We start from the raw sequence: 17,032 nt of genomic DNA, 5'->3' as shown, positions 1-17,032 counted from the left end.
AAATAAACAGCGAATATGGAACTAGATGATTGGGAATATTCATTCAAATGACAGAATTACATGAGCAATGCTGATATTATTTTTGCATAATATTAGTAACTTTTGATAGAAGACTTTTTCATGTTTTTTTTTTCTTTTTCTTTTCTTTTCTTTTTTTTTTTTTTTTTTTTTTTTTTGAGACAGAGTCTCACTCTGTAGCTCAGGCTGGAGTGCAGTGGTGCTATCTCAGCTCCATCTTCCAGGTTCATGCCATTTTCTTGCCTCAGCCTCCCGAGTAGCTGGGACTACAGGCACCCATCACCATGCCCAGCTAGTTTTTTGTATTTTTAGTAGAGACGGGGTTTCACTGTGTTAGCTAAGATGGTCTCAATCTTCTGACCTCGTGATCCGCCCACCTCGGACTCCCAAAGTGCTGGGGTTACAGGCGTGAGCCACAGCGCATGGCCTTTCATGTATTTTTATTGCACATTTATTTTATATTGTGATGTGATATAACATTTAGTCATATTTAGGGGTCTACCAGTCATTTTCCCATAAACTCAAATATTAATGAATCATTTTGTGGAAGAAATGAGTGGGGAGAGAAAACAAGGAGGATAGAAAGAAAGAGAAAGAGAGAAGAAAAAAGAATGAAAGAAGTAAAGCTAATTAACACTGAAATCACATTCTTTAAAATACTTGCCTAGTTCTCAGAACAAACCTGTTTCTATTACATAAATTTCTATTATAATTTCAATTTTTGACAAAAAAATCCTGAAACCTGAGAATTAGTCATTCACAGTATTTCATCTGTCATAACACAGAGTTCATGCTGTGAGGCCAGATAAAACTGGATTGGAAACCTGACTCTCCAATTTAGTGGATATGGGACCTATGGCAAGTTACTTAGTTTCTTTATGTCTCCATTTTCTATAAGTAAGTGGAGAAACAGTGTTACACATTTTAAGATTTGGTTTGAAGGTTAAATAAGATATTACATGCAAAATGCGGAGCGCAAGAACAGATAATATTTGTTTAATGCTAGCTGTCATCATCATCATCACTGTTATATTATGCCATCTAGCTGATATATGACAAAGAATATGAGTCACATTTATTAGAAGTTCTGAGCAAGAAACAATACTCATCCCTGCATCTGAGCAGGCAAGAGAAAATAGCTATTGTCAGTTTTTAATAGGTAATATCAACAAGATTCATGTAGCACTTTCTTTATTTAAAGTAACTCTTACTCAATTTCTAAAGAAATAGTATTACAAAGTTTTATCCTTGCTGGTTTAGACATTAAAATTTCCAAGTGATCTATGTCTGAATAAGAACAATGGAGGACGTGGTATTACAATGCATTTTCTTTGGTAATTTCAAAAAAGTTTGGCACATGTATTATTTCATGGCAGGCAGAATATTGGAAAATACAATCTTCTAAAGAGAATAGTTCGTAGAAAATTATTTTTACAATTCTGTTATGTGGTAGTGCTGTCATCTATAAATAGTGTAAATGTCATTCAGTGTCTAGGATATGTGAGCTTTTAAGGAACAACATACATTTTTTAAAAATCACATATTTGAATAAAGAATATGAATTTTTCTGAATTTGTATAATTTGGATCTACTATCTTTTACAATAATGCTTATGACTTTGTGTAAAAATAAATGTCTTAATTACTAGACAAGTGTGACTATATGACAAAAATTCCCGTTTAATATTGAGCCAAACCTTAAAAGTGTGACTGTATTGTAAAGATTCCCTTTGAACTTAAAATAAGTTTTAAGGTAAATTCTAAGGGTATTAGCATTTACTATGTCTATTATATTGTTGAATGGAAGTGGATTTGTAGATTCTAAACTCAACTGAACCAAAATTAGTTCATGAGGAGACTGCAAAATCTCTGACTTCTAACTTGTTTGTTGGGGTTTCTTACTATTGTCAGCCAGACTGCACTGCTCCAAATCTTATCAAACTTAAATTCATACCAAGATTATACCACAGGCTGACTTGGTACAGCCTTCACCTGTAAGGAACTTGGCATAGTTTCACATTTGCAAAATGAAAATCTAGGCGTGTCATTGAATCAGTGGCCTAAAAGAAAATACGTGTAACAAATCAACAATCAGTGTTTACATTTCCTTTCATTTCTTCATTAATTCATTTAAAATATTTTTGAGTTTATAATATATTAAAGGCATTGCTAGGCATTGGGAATATTTTGTTCTTGAATGTGGCCCATTTTGTGGTGCCAAAAAAAAATATAATAACATAATGTGAACAGACTAAACAACAGTACATATACATCAAGTGTTTATCAAGCATCTCTCACATTAAGTCTGTGAAATAAGGAGAAAATATAAATCAGACATAGATCCTGCCCTCAAAGAACTTAAAGGCAAACAAAGGATAAGATAAGGCACTAATTTACTATAAAACAGAGCAGAGAATAAATGTTGTAAGAGAGGTACTTAAAATGATGCAGAGGCCGAATACGTATCAGGAAGACTTTATGGACATGCCTAGAAAGGTAAAAAGGTACAGATGGAAGAAAGTAGAAACTATGTTGTAAAATATTGATGTCATGGATGCTCTTGGATTGTATGTATTTCAGAAATATCATTTGATTGGAATATAGAATGCATGACAGTATTTATGACTTATCATCAGTGATGTCACCCAAACTTCACCATCATCCAAAAAGCTACAAAAATATCATGAAAACTCTTTAAGAATTCTGTATACTGATAGACAAAAGAGTTTCGTGGATAGTACTAACATAATCAGAGATGTGCTTTAGAAAGCTTAATCTGATAGTAGTGTGTTGGACGAAATTGGACAGGGTAGAAACTTGAGGCAAGAAGTACAGGAAAGTAATTGTCAAAACAAGATACAAAGTTTGGGGGATAATAGTTCCATTTTTATAAATACACATTTTACAATCTCTGAAGTAGCAAGAGTTACTTTTTCTTGGAGACATATAAGATAATGATTCTCTTATAATATTAGCAACTAAAGTAATAATTAGTGTGTCTATTATCTCCTTGGAGTTTGACTTTGAGGGGAAAATCAGGTCTTCTTCATTTTTATTATCCCTGGAACTTTGCATGAGACTTTGTCCAGAGTAGTTCCTTATCAAAACATCAGCTTAAAAACTGTTAGCACTACAACTCACAGGTAGGCATCCAAGTCTCGTGCACAATAGAATGGAAAAAAAGAAGACAGAGCAAAGAAACTGCAGCCTCTGATCACTGGTCCATTTCCAGCTACTTCACCCTGGGCACCAGGAGAAAACCTTCCAAATATTTTAGAATCCTTTCAGGCAGTGATGCTGATGGATAGAGCTGGAGACATGATACTGACATGTATCTAACTATGACATTTAGACTAAAGTTATTTGGAAAAACAATAGAGATTGGTTATCCTGAGTGATATTATGTATGCAGGTCTGATCTAAAATTTGTATATGCGATTCAAATTATTGACGGCAGTGATGGCTGATCTGCAGCTACCAATACAAAGCCGCTGACTCCAGTAGAGGAGGCGCGGCCAAGGCTACGTGCTCCACGGGGCCAGCAGGAGCTCTGTGTGCTCCGCAGAGCCAGCAGTTTCTCCTGCTGGGAACAGGCAGGTGCCCCCGCTATCTTCTGAGTTGGCAAGGCAGGAGCCCCGCCCTACCAGGTGCAGCTGAAGCCACTCAGCCACGGCTGCAGGCCCCGGCATCCCTGTGCTCTTGGGCCCAGTAAGCTCCCGAGCCCCCTCAGGTTCAGAGGTGTCTGCTCCCACTGCCTGGCTTCTCCCTGCTCCTGGTGCCCACCCTGGGGTGCAGCAAAGTTGTGGCCAAGTCTGGCAGTGTCACACCCCAGCCAGTGTGTGTGTGCTCGGGGAGGCACTGACACACCAGCCTACTGCTGCCTCGACCCCCTCAGGACTTTGGGCACCAATGAGCACGGTAGGGTAGTCTGGATAAGGCGGTGTGGGGCAGGGGCGGGGAGAGGAGTGTGAGGGCAGCTCAGCATGGTCCTGTGGATGCGGATGCCCCTTGGCATGAAATGAACAGGCTGGGTGCCATGGGTATGTGGATGGCAGGTTGATGGCGGCAGGAGGCAGATAGGCTCCTGGGCAGAAAGGGATAGATCCTCCCTGAAGCCCCACCTTCAAGCAGGGAGGGCCTGAAGCCTGGGGACTGGACTGCCAGTTCAGCAGAACAGAGTGAGAACTTACGGTGCTTTTTTTCAGGCCCGCCTATGGCCACTCACGGATCAATCAGCACATACTTCCTCCTCTCTGAAGCCCATAAAAACCATGCACTCAGCTATACTCCCCAGACATCTGGATGACCTGCCTGCTGAAAGGAGCTACCCACTGCAGGTCTCCTGAGAACTGTTCTGCCGCTCAGTGAAGCTCCTCTGGGCCTTGCTCACCTTCCAGTTGTTGGCATACCTCATTCTTCCTGGACACAGGACAAGAACTTGGAATCAGCTGAATGGCGTGACTAAAAGAGGTGTAACACAAACAGGGCTGAAACACACACCTCTGCCTGCCATATTGCGGGCAGGGAGGATAGAAGAGCTGTGACCCTTTGGGAAGCCCAGCCTAGGGGCTTCCCAAGCCAGGGCTGTGACACCCTCTTTAAGGCTCTCTAGTTCCCGACATGTCCAAGATTCCGGATACCACCACGTTCCCCTCATTCAGACACAACTGCCCGCAGCAGAAGCTGTGTGTAGTACGTCTTGTCCAGCCTCAGCCTAAGGTGGAGCCAGTACCTGTGCAAATGCCTAGAGCTGGCTGCCCCACCACAGCAGTCAGTGTTTCTGGCTGTGCACAGTGGCTGGACCCTGCACTCCCTCGCCCACACACCCCTCGTCACTGTGCACTTGGCTTGCCCTGGGCAGGTGTGGGATCTGGGCCAGTAGTGTGAGCTGACCACCGCCTGCTGGGCCGAGTGGGTGGAACAAGCCCAGAGGGCGCAAGCAACACTCAGGCAGAAGGTGCCACTAGCCACAGAGGTTTCAGGCTGTGAAAGCAACACCCCAAGGATCCCATGACATTAGGATCTTATTTTGTCTATGCAACATAAAATTTATTTCCCCCACCAATGCCTCTTCAGATCTTCTCCCCTGGATTCTCTCTAGGGAAACTTTGATAAACATATTATCTTACTTTAATTATTCCATGCTTTATTCTCGCTGTATTATTATGTAAGAGGTATTGCCACAGTAATAAAGTTCTGCCTACTTAGTCTAGTTGAGGTTTGATTCTGCTTCATTGTAAGAAAATTTAACTGTGTTTTTATCTTATCTAAGTATGAATACTTGTCTTATACAAGTGAATATAATATAACCATTTTTTAAAAAAAATATTTTTCTCTTTCTACACATGGCCTTGGTGATGTGTATAACTTCATGGAATTCACTGATACCAAAAGACTAACCCTGATCTGTCCCCCCACTCCAATATAACAAATTCAATTTTTGAATACTGTACGCTCAACATTCTCTTATTTTTATATATATCTTTAGGAATACAGCCAATTGTTACTCTACTTGTTTCATTTATTTTTGTTCATATTATTTTACTGTCATGTCTGATTACTAATAGAAGAGTGATGCTAACACCCTAGTTTGGAATTATTCAAAATAAATTCTAGAAAATAATCTCCTAAGGCCGGGCGCGGTGGCTCAAGCCTGTAATCCCAGCACTTTGGGAGGCCGAGATGGGCGGATCACGAGGTCAGGAGATCGAGACCATCCTGGCTAACACGGTGAAACCCCGTCTCTACTAAAAAATACAAAAAACTAGCCGGGCGAGGTGGCGGGCGCCTGTAATCCCAGCTACTCGGAGGCTGAGGCAGGAGAATGGCGTAAACCCGGGAGGCAGAGCTTGCAGTGAGCTGAGATCTGGCCACTGCACTCCAGCCTGGGCGACAGAGCGAGACTCCGTCTCAAAAAAAAAAAAAAAAAAAAAAAAAAAAGAAAATAATCTCCTAAATAATTCCCTTGACATCTCTGGAAACAATATCTTTTGATTACTATGAATAATTTTGATCTATTTTTCTCTTGTTGTGAGAATGCCAGTAATATTCCCTTTAAATTTCCACTAAATTTCCACTTTCTTGGTACTTTGCCTCAGGGAATGGCTTTCATTTTTTTTTTGTTTTTTTGTTTTAGGTCACTCTAAAATGCCAAAAATAAGGTTTTGACCAGGACAATTAACAAGTCCTTATAATTTAAGGTAGAAATAAAAACAAGTTGCAGATTGGGCACTTTGCAAATTCATTGCGTTGTACATTCTAATTACTGCTTGCTAAGAACACATAAGTGGATTTCAAGTTAACACACAAAAATTTTATCTTGTATCTAAAATCCATGATTTTCAAATGAAAATAAATATATAATAACTAAATTTCAGAAAAGGAAAGGTACGGCTGAAACAAAAGTTTATCCTTAAGCAATCTATAAGTAGCTCAAATCACAAAACAAAAATACAATTAGATTTAAATCACTTTAGAAGATAAAAGGCTTGGATATAGATTCAGGAGACTTACTATGTGAAAAAGAACAAGGAACAGATAGAAGAGGAAATCATACATAATAAAATATAAATTTTCTTTAGAAATCTGTTAAAAACTGAGCTTATAGATCAAAAAGACTCATTAAAATCAAGGTAATATTGATTGATAAATAGGTATGTCTCAGCATTTTATGGTATATTTCCGGTACACGTGCGGAGTGTGTTTCTGTGAAAGTATGTTTGTATGTGTATATATGTATGTATGTGTCTGTATTTGTTACCCGAGTAGGTTTCTTACAGGGAAAAAATAATCAGAGAGCAGCAGACTTCTTATCTGCATATCTGGAAGCTGGAAAAAAGTGGAATAATTACAGACTATTAAGATAAAAAAATACACAGCAAAGATATAATTCATTTGTCAGTACAACAGATATTGATAGACATGACAGGGTCCAAAGAGTATCCCAGCTACTTAATCTAGAAAAATTCTTGATTAATAATACCAACCAAACTATGCATGAGTTATACTAGAGACCTCAAGGTATGGAATAAGAAGATAGAAAACACTGCTCACCAACATAGTTGTATCTAAATTTATAAGACTATAGAATTAAAGCAGGATTCTTAAAAAAAGATACTTCAAGGGAAATTCTGATAACAATAAATAATTAATTATACCGAACTGTCTTGAGATTCTAGGGAGCAGTAACATGCTTTGAATATTTCATCTACAAAGTGCTTGGAGAAAAGTAAGAATGAGAATGTATTCTAAATGGCTTATCTTATTTGGGGAAAAGCAAAAAGAGCAAGCAGTTTAGAACATTTAAGTGGGGAAAATAAGTACTATCTTCTTTCTATGTAATAGAGAAATAGATATTCTATTATGAGTATTGGGTAAGAGAAGATAATCCATTGTTAGAAAAAACAAACTGCAATAGTTATCTTGATTAAACACGACTCTGTTGATGAAAACAGTAAAAAATAAAGAAAAATTTTAAATGACTAAAAATATAAACACACATTAAGATGAAATAAAGAAATTATCTTAAACTAAATGAAAGTGAGCTGAAATCTCCAATTTAAAAATGGAAACTGTTGGGTTGAGTTTAAAAACAACTCAGCTCTAAGTAACAGACTTAAACCAAAGGGATAAAGAAAGGTTGAAAATGAGCATGTGAACAAAGAAGTACCAGTCAAATATAAACAAATTCCCCCAAAAGCAGCAGCTATGATATTTTCATTAGATGAGATGGAATTGAAAGATAAATGTGACAAAAAGAAGAGAGAAATCTTTTCCTTAGCAGTACACATAATAGTTACTTATTGAGCACTGTTTTGTGCTAGACAATGATCCAGGCATGTGAGATACATCTATGAAAATGATCAAAAAAACAAAACCTCTGTCCTTATAATGTTTACGGTATAATGAGTATGATCTGAAAGTGCATTAGAGATTAAACATGGGTTTATTTGGTTTGACAACAAAACATTTGGAGAAAGGCATAACTAGCATTGTTTTAGTGGCTTGGTGATGTCAGGACTCTAGTAGTCATCTCTGTCATTCTTATTTTCCTCATAGCTGCAGTAACTCCAAACCTCACTTCCTCACACAATAAAAAGGTAAGAATGAAATGGATATGGTAACTTATGCCTCTCTCTCTCTCTCACCAGATATTTACTTGCAATTTATCTCCCAGAAGTGGGTGAAGAGCCCACCTGAGATCCAGGACTAATTGCAACTTTCTTGATTTAAAAAGATAACTGGCAAATATCTGAAAAAATTTAGAAATCTCCTTGAAAAAAGGGGGGAATTAAGGAGATACTGGATTTTAGGTAAGCAGCAAAGAGTTTCTGATCTCTTATATAAGGACACAAGTTACAAGATTATTAGAAATACAAGAACAATTTGATGAAAATATAGTCATAATGTAAGATTACACTGTATCTCTAATGTCCAACTGAGTAATTCAATTATGTCTCTCTTAATAGTTATACATTATTTCTTGGTTAAAAATATCTTGTTACACTTTTATAGAAACATTTACAAAAATGGCAATAAAGAAGACTTTAATCATTTTAAAGTAGAGGTTTTATAGCTCCATTCTCTGAATACAATCAAATACAATTATAAATGCACAGTAAGGGTAAACACAGAAATCTTTACTAATTGGAAATTGAAAGCAACCTCTTATATGATAGCTGGGTCAAAGCAAAAATCAAATGCAAAATCAACATATCTCTAGAAAGCAATAAAACAAAGGAAAAATTCAAGCCAAATTTATAAGACAAAGAAAAATCCTATAGTCAGCTGATAATGTTTGTTTGAAATGTCTTCATTATCAAAAAGGACAAATCTAAACATATGGAAAACTGGTATTTGTTTAAAATTTGAGTAACAACAAATAAGGAAAAATAAGACGTGTGATATAATACATTCTGAAAGAAAAAAATAGAAACAATAAGACAAAGTAGATGAAAGAATTAGTACAACAAATTAGCTGCAACAGGGGGCATTTGGAGACTATAAATATTTTAGAAATCAATAAAAACAGGAATCTGAGGAGGATCCGTCCTAGAGACAAGAGGAAAAATCAGACGCCAAGAAAAAAAAAAGGGAAAAAGTAAGGACAAGAGAAAGGAAAGGGTGTAAGACAGTGTAGGACAATATAGGTTTGTAGGGGAAGCGGGTAAGAGAGTTTGGGAGTGTTTTTTCAGAGGAAATGACAGCCTATCTAAACGAATCAATATCATAACAATTTACAGTAATTCATAAGGTATACATTCAATGATTTATACCAGTTATTGTTTTATGGCATATTAAAAATGTATTATTTAAATAAAATTAACAAGAGTTTTGCAATTTTCTCACTCACTTAGAAATGTTAGAAACCTTAAATTCATTACCTTTATCAATATATATTTTGCTACATGTATTGGCAAGAAATAGCATGATAATTGTAGTGCCTTTACTTTGTGACAAAGAATATTATATTGGGGTGACACTGAAGAAGGATTGTGATCATAATGATAATGCAATTACATGAAGTATGTATATTTCATAAAAGTAGCACTCCCTTACCAATTCACTTTTTATGAATATTCTTCAGCGTTTCAGAATAATCAGCACATTCTTGACTCGTTAACTACAACTAGAGTCATCAAGGGAGGAAGTGAAATTATCATTAAACATTCACTGACCAAAATCAATTAGTCTACCTACAATATTAATTAAACAGCTTGCTTTGTGCAGTCAGCAGCCCTTGTTACCTACAATGTCAGAAGAGTGAGATGTAGTAAGATAAGAAATAAAAAAGTAAATATATGTATGGACTTTGGTGTCAAATTAAACTCAGTCAAATGTTAGCTTAGTCTCTGATACGTTGTTTGAATCTGAACAACATATAAAATTTGACTCTTTCTTTTTTCATCATCTGTAAAAGGAAAATAATGACTAAAACATAAAACAGCTATGGATAATTAATTAATTGATATTGATGTCTCTAGCACATAGTAGGTGCCTAATAAATGGCAATGTCCTTTTTTCCTTTTGGTGTAGCATTTGAGTATACCATTTTGGTAGTGTGAAATATTGTCATTGACATAGATTTGGGTTTTCATAGGGAAGAAATTTTACAGTGAAGAGGAATGACAATATTCACCTTTTACTATATAAACATAAATCTCTATTAAATAACACTTTAAATATTAATAAAAGATTCATTATCTTCATTTATGTAGAGTCATTAAGGGGAAAACTAATTTGATTCTGTTTTCTTCATTGCCCTTCTCAGTTTTGTTTTCTTTCTGATTTCCCCTGTTTGCTTTTTAAAAAAATATTGCATTTCCAATCAAAGCAAACTTTTAGCCTTTTTATCTTCAAAAGTCTTGCACCAGATTGCACCAAACCCCAGCCTGTCCTAACTTGGTTTGTTGTCAAAAGTATCTTAGCATCGATTGTGCTGCAATTCCTCCTGCTAGCCTTACCAGAGAAAATGCATTTAACTAGATTTATTAGACACCTGCTAATTAATAGTCTATGAAAAGGATCTTACCTGACATTTTGCTCTCTGGCTTGGTTGAGTTTCTCTGGTGCACTCTTAAGCAATCATTCACCCACTGTCCTAAGTTGTGTGAAGACTGCATAAGAGAAAGTTGATATAAAAGAAAGCTTGACATTTTAACTCAACTCCATAATTTCTAATAGTGTTTCTAATATCATCTTAAAGGGAGGGTTTACTTTCTAATTTATGTGAGCCTTTTAAACAATATTGTAAAGATAACTGATAAAAACGGTTTTATATTACAAGTAGACGGCAGTTTTTACAAGGAATTTTACACCAAGTTGAAGTTTTAGTTCAATTCTGTCGGAGTTCACAATCAATCATGAAGATTCTGGGGAGGGAAAAGTAATTCCTTGCCAGTAGCACAGTGATATTAACAGATAACTATTGCAAGGGTCAAATATAAGCATCTTACCAAAAATGTTTTCATCCTATTTATATACTGGTGATGGTTCCATAAAAGAGGCTATCAACCACAGAGCCCACTTTGTAATCTGAGGTCTGTGATACTCACTAGGCATTATTCAGTGGCAAGTTAGGATGTTGGGTGAAGTGTTGATGAAAATCCACAGTAATAAAAATCTCACAGAGGTGAAGTCAATTACAGTATCAAGTGAAGTTTGTTAAGAAGAGATACTTGTTATTAAAGTATCCACTCCTCAACAAGGCTGAACTTCTCAAATGCTAGTATGTCACAAGGCGTGAGATTTTTAAAAAATCCAATAACAAGTTTCCCCACTGTGGTTTCAATTGCCTTTTCAGATCTCCCACAGTGCTCTGTTTCAGTCTGAGATAATGCAGACAGTTCTGGTCCTCAGTGGGTCAAAGTGGCATGTATTTACACTAGAGTAATCAGAGACAGGATTTCTACCTTGATCAGATTATCTCTTTCTATATTTTACTGTAATCTTTACTCCACTTGGCTTGTATAGTCAAATTTTGAGCTGCAGAACCTTTAAAAATTATTTCTGAATTTTTCCTTATAAAATGCTTTGTATTGCTAGGGGTTCAAAAAATAGTGGTGGCATTCTATTGAAGAAGTTCACAAGAAAACTCAGATCATTTGCCACTTTATAGTATTCCATAAAAATAAGCATATGCGTATATTAAAATGGATAGATTCTGCTGTTTTGCATTTTGAAAAGAGCTCCCTGACTAAAGCTGCGTCAAAAAAAGAAAAAAAAAATTGAAAATGTGGTATTTGAAAAAAGAAAGTCATTAGGATGTCCAAACCAGTGCATACCTTCATTGTAACCTTGTCATTCTCCATAACAACTTTCAACTTACTCTTGTGGGTCCCAAGTATATTATAACAATTTGGAACAAGAAATATATTTTTCTTATATTTTCAAAGTGATAATATACCTAGTACACAGCAGTCACTTCTTAAGTAGACAGAAAAAAATAATATTAAACAAGAAAGACATTTTTTCAATAATATTGAAGGAGTTCAGGAAAACTATACTATTTAAGCTGTAAAATTCTACGACCATTTCAATTATTTTCTGAATATAATTACTCTATTATACAAAAAATGAAGTGAGACTTTAAAATTCGGTATCATTCCAAAAATTAGTCGGGCATGGTGTCAGGCACTTGTAGTCCCAGCTACTCGGGAGGCTGAGGCAGGAGAATGGCGTGAACCCGGCAGGCGGAGCTTGCAGTGTGCCCAGATCCTGCCACTGCACTCTAGCCTGGGCAACAGAGCGAGACTCCATCTACAAAAAAAAAAAAAAAAAAAAATCGGTATCATTTTAAAATATGCTAGCGGAAATTGAGGAAACTAAGATATTGACGAATCTGAAGAATTTTTAACATAGCATTTTTGCTCTTAAAATTTAGAGCACCACTTCAAGTGGGATATATCTGGTGCTGTGTGTTTGTGTGTTCCCATGTATGTTTCTATGCTACTCTTTCTTCTTAGCAATTTATAAGAGCATGGAGTGAACTTCCCAGTGGGGTGCAGGCAGGTAACCATTTTGAAGTCACAGGATAAGAGGACCTCATTCTCATTCTCTTATTAATTTCAAATGCCCTTATTCACTTCTGGATTCCAGAAGGCACTAAGCTTGATAAAGTTTCACCTATAGTATTTAACATCACAGAACTTCAGATCTTTGTTGTCACAGAAGAGATCTTCAGAGGTTATATTCAGTCTACTCATTTTACAAAAAAAAAAACTCACATAAAAAGAAGCAAAGAGATATTCTTTAATCAACAAAGTCCTAATTAAAATAATCAAGTGCCTAATGAGTCTGAGCCAACGTTACTGGTACTTCATCACTTGCTGCGGTGTACTAACTGGTAGCCACACTCAAGACCAGGGTCATCTTTGGACCTGGACTGGAGGCATTCCTGCCCTGGGACTCCATTTTAAGGACACAAACATCACAAAGACCAAAATAAAATCACTTTTCTCTTTGAATAAAATCACTTTTCTCTTTGCTGATACCATAAGAAGGTTTTTGTTTGTTTGTTTGCTTTTGTTTTTGTTTTAAGAAAATTTGGCAACTCATGAATGAAGAGGAATGAAGGCAGGAAAAGACTGAGCTGAACTGTGCTCCCAGCCAGTGTAGGAGGATGGAAGCAGGGCCGTGCATCCAGGAAGAGCAAAAAGCACACTTCTGCCCTGGGAAACTGGAGAAAAGTGGCGGATCTTGATTCTCTTTGGTTGCCCAAGTCACCCAGAGTGTGCATACTGACGAATTTCCCCAGATGACTGTGTTCCTACCTTCCCATCTTTTCTAGTAATGTCCTCTTGGGGGGGATTTGGAACTTCCCAGACATCCTGATTTGAAAAACTGAAACATAGAAAAAAGAAAATTGCTAGCCCTGGCTCTCAGGGAAGCTTGCACAGGTGGGATTCCTCCCTGGAATTCTGATCACTGGAGTGGTTCCTGCCTTGTACTGGCCAGACACATGGGTGCTCTCAGTCAGCAGTAGTCAGCAGTACTCCCCAGGTCTGCTTTCCTTTACTTTGGTCCTGAGGGAAATTTTCAAAGTGCAAGCTGAGGGACCCTGAATAAAAACTTGTAACAGCTGTAAAAATAGCTGAATTTTTAATCTTTAAACATTTAGATTTGTGGTATGCGGACATTCATTTGTACAATTCACCCAGTACCACATGGATTTAGGGGTCATCCTTACCAATGAAAGTCACTATCCACTAAGCAAACCTGTTATTTTTCTGTAGAGTAGATATTAAATATGCATATGTGTGCCTCTGAGCTTTATTACTTCTGTAGTTCTTTTCCTCTCTGCTGCTAACCTATATTCATTCAGTAGTCTATTCTCAGACTATAAAATAATACATTGGTACATATAGTTTGATAGCTTACAAAGGGACTTAGACTTTCCTTATTGGCTTTAACTTTATATTCTAAAACAATCTATTTATTATAAATTTTAAATTGTTTATAATATTCAAGTACACTACTTTTAAGACTATTTATTACTTTTGTTTTGCCATTGAAGTAAAAGTCAGTGGAAGAGAGCAAATGTATTTTTGTGAGTGTTTGGTAAATATTAAAATGGCTGAGTAAGAAATCACAAATTCCAAATAAGACAGATGATGAACAGAATATGATAACTAGATTTGCAATTAAGCGTGTGTGGAATAATTAATTTTAAGTTTACATTATCATTTGAAAGTAGTTTTTTTCCCTGATATTCCCTCCTTTCATCATTTACAGACTACTCATTTTAATAATATATATGTATATTATCTTTAATAATTACAACAATATACTCTCTTACCCTAACAAACTTGTAAGGGGAAGAATAAACACATATTATTCAGTGTTGGCAAGGTTGCAGGGAAATAGTCCCTTCCAGTTACTGCTGGTAGGGATGTAAATAATAGTTTTACCCAATGGCTTGCCTTAAAAGTAAATGTGTGTACTTTTAATTCAACAATGATATTTCTAGAAACCTGCCCTAGGGAATAATCAGAGATTTGTAGAGAAGTATATTTTCATTATCTGCTCAATTTCTCATTGAATAAAATTGCAAACAACCTAAATGTACAACAATAGAGACCAAGTTAAGTATTTTATAGAACATTTTTACTGTAGAATATATTTGAGGTTTGGATAGTTTCACTACAAAATGTCAAGAGTGATTTTCTCTAGACTGTGTTTTTTATTGTTGGTATTTACTCCTTATGCTTATTCTCTAATTTCTCTAAAATGATATATTCTACATGTATAATCACAAAAATATTGAAGGTAATAAATTTAAGAATAGAAAATCATAAGTAATCAATGAGTTATACAGATACTACTGTCTATATACTTTGAGTAAAAAAAAATTAAAAAAAAAATCTAACTGTCCATTATTTTTTTAAAGTCTGAGCTCCCTGCTTTTGATCATAAGTGAGGTATATATTCATGCCATTTTGGAGTATGTTGTCTGATCCAGAGATACCATATTATTTAGGTATTTAGAAGATAAAAGACAATTTAGATATACTAGTAAGTTTAGCATTTCTTAATGTTGTTGGGACAAGATTTGTCCAAAACAAAAAAGAAAGGAAAGAAAAAAAATCCTGTATTCTGTGAAAAGACCTAGGATTAAATTTTAAATAGCTAGAACAATAAAGTACGTGATTTAAAAAAAAACAAAAAAAACCAAAAAAAAAAACCTCTCACAATGGAAGAAACATTCTCAGGGCTTGGAAAAGAAAAGAAATTCAAGGTTGGAATGCAATCTTGCATTACCTCCTCTAAGAAAACAAACGATGTGTGCCAGATGAGGAATAAAGAATTCTGACTTCATTTATTACTGTAGCTTACCTCCTAAAGGGATGGCAGACTGGTTTAACACGCAGTCAGGTAGGAGTGCAACATCAATAAACAATACTCAAATTCTCCCAGATGAGACATTCAGATAAGGATGCAGGTGGAGACTGTGAGGAGATATACAGAGTCAACTTGTACCTAACTCCAAGTAACAGTTTTGCGAGAAAAAAATCTTCTCCAAGTACAGAAGAAGCAAGTATTATGAAAAAAAATATAGGAAGTATATATTTTTTTCCTCTTTCTCTCTAAAGATGGTTAATAGAACAACTCTTCTTTGTTTTCTAGAATTAGGAAATGAGTTACGTAGGAGTTAATATCACAGTGAAATAAAGTGGATGTTGGAGACTTCTGTATACCTATTTAATCCCCATACATCTTCAACTTGAAATGTTGAATGGCTATGTGACTGGCATTTTGAAATTAACATCATCATTCATAAACTTAGAAGTTCTTTCCGGTCAAGCTTTTTTTGTGGAGTGTGAAGGGTGGAAAATGGAGTTTCGCTCTTGTTGCCCAGACTGGAGTGCAGTGGCTCGATCTCAGCTCACTGCAATCTCTGCCTCCCAGGTTCAAGCGATTCTCCTGCCTCAGCCTCCCAAGTAGCTGGGATTACAGGCTCCCACCACTACGCTCGGCTAACCTTTGTATTTTTAGTAGAGACAGGATTCCACTATATTGGCCAGGCTGGTCTCAAACTCCAGGCCTCAGGTGACCCACCTGCCTCGGCATCCCAAAATGCTGGGATTACAGGCATGAGACTCTGTGCCCCGCCAGTTAATCATTTTTAAATGCCTGCCCAATGTTGTATTTAAAGAAAAGAATGGGCCAGGTGCAGTGGCTCATGCCTGTAATCCCAGCACTTTGGGACGCCGAGGTAGGCGGATCACCTGAGGTCGGGAGTTCGAGACCAGCCTGATCAACATGGAGAAACCCTGTGTCTACTAAAAATACAAAATTAGTCGGGCGTGGTAGGGCGCTCCTGTAATCCCAGCTACTTGGGAGGCTGAGGCAGGAGAATCGCTGGAACCCAGGAAGCAGGAGAATCGCTTGAACCCAGGAAGCGGAAGTTGCAGTGAGCCGAGATCCCGCCATTGCTCTCCAGCCTGGACAACAAGAGTGAAACTCTGTCTCAAAACAAAAACCAAAAAACAAAAAAGAACAAAAAAAAAAAAAAAAAGAGAGAGAGAAAAGAAAAGAATGTTAAGATAATCATATTGTTAAGGATACATTGTTTTTGCTTGCAGTTTAATATCATTAATTAGATAGTGGATAACATAATTAAGTACTGGGAAAAATCCCTTACCTCTTTCTACTATTTATTTTTTAGTAACGAATAAAAAACTGCAGACATCTGAATGAAAAGAATGTTCAGAGGACCGAAATGTACTGAAATCACAGTACTTTTAGTAGCTGCAATCCTCAAAATTGGGAAGCATAAAAAAATTATATCTGAATCATTTTACATTTTGCAAACAAAAAGTATAAAGCAGACTTTTTTTTTAGCACTTTTTAAAAAAGGGAATACCCAATTTCGGATCAATCAGAAATTGTTTCAAAAATTAGACTAATTCCTCATTCACACTTTCCTACATTTGTGGAATAAGAAAACACATTTAATTGTATTCTCCTGAACTCATTCTGTTAAGTTTGAATGTAAAGTCAACCCAAACCTCAGA

Source organism: Theropithecus gelada, chromosome 7b (genome assembly GCF_003255815.1).
Source record: "Theropithecus gelada isolate Dixy chromosome 7b, Tgel_1.0, whole genome shotgun sequence".
NCBI classification, from domain to species: Eukaryota; Metazoa; Chordata; class Mammalia; order Primates; family Cercopithecidae; genus Theropithecus; species Theropithecus gelada.
Note: the sequence above shows the minus strand (reverse complement) of the source record.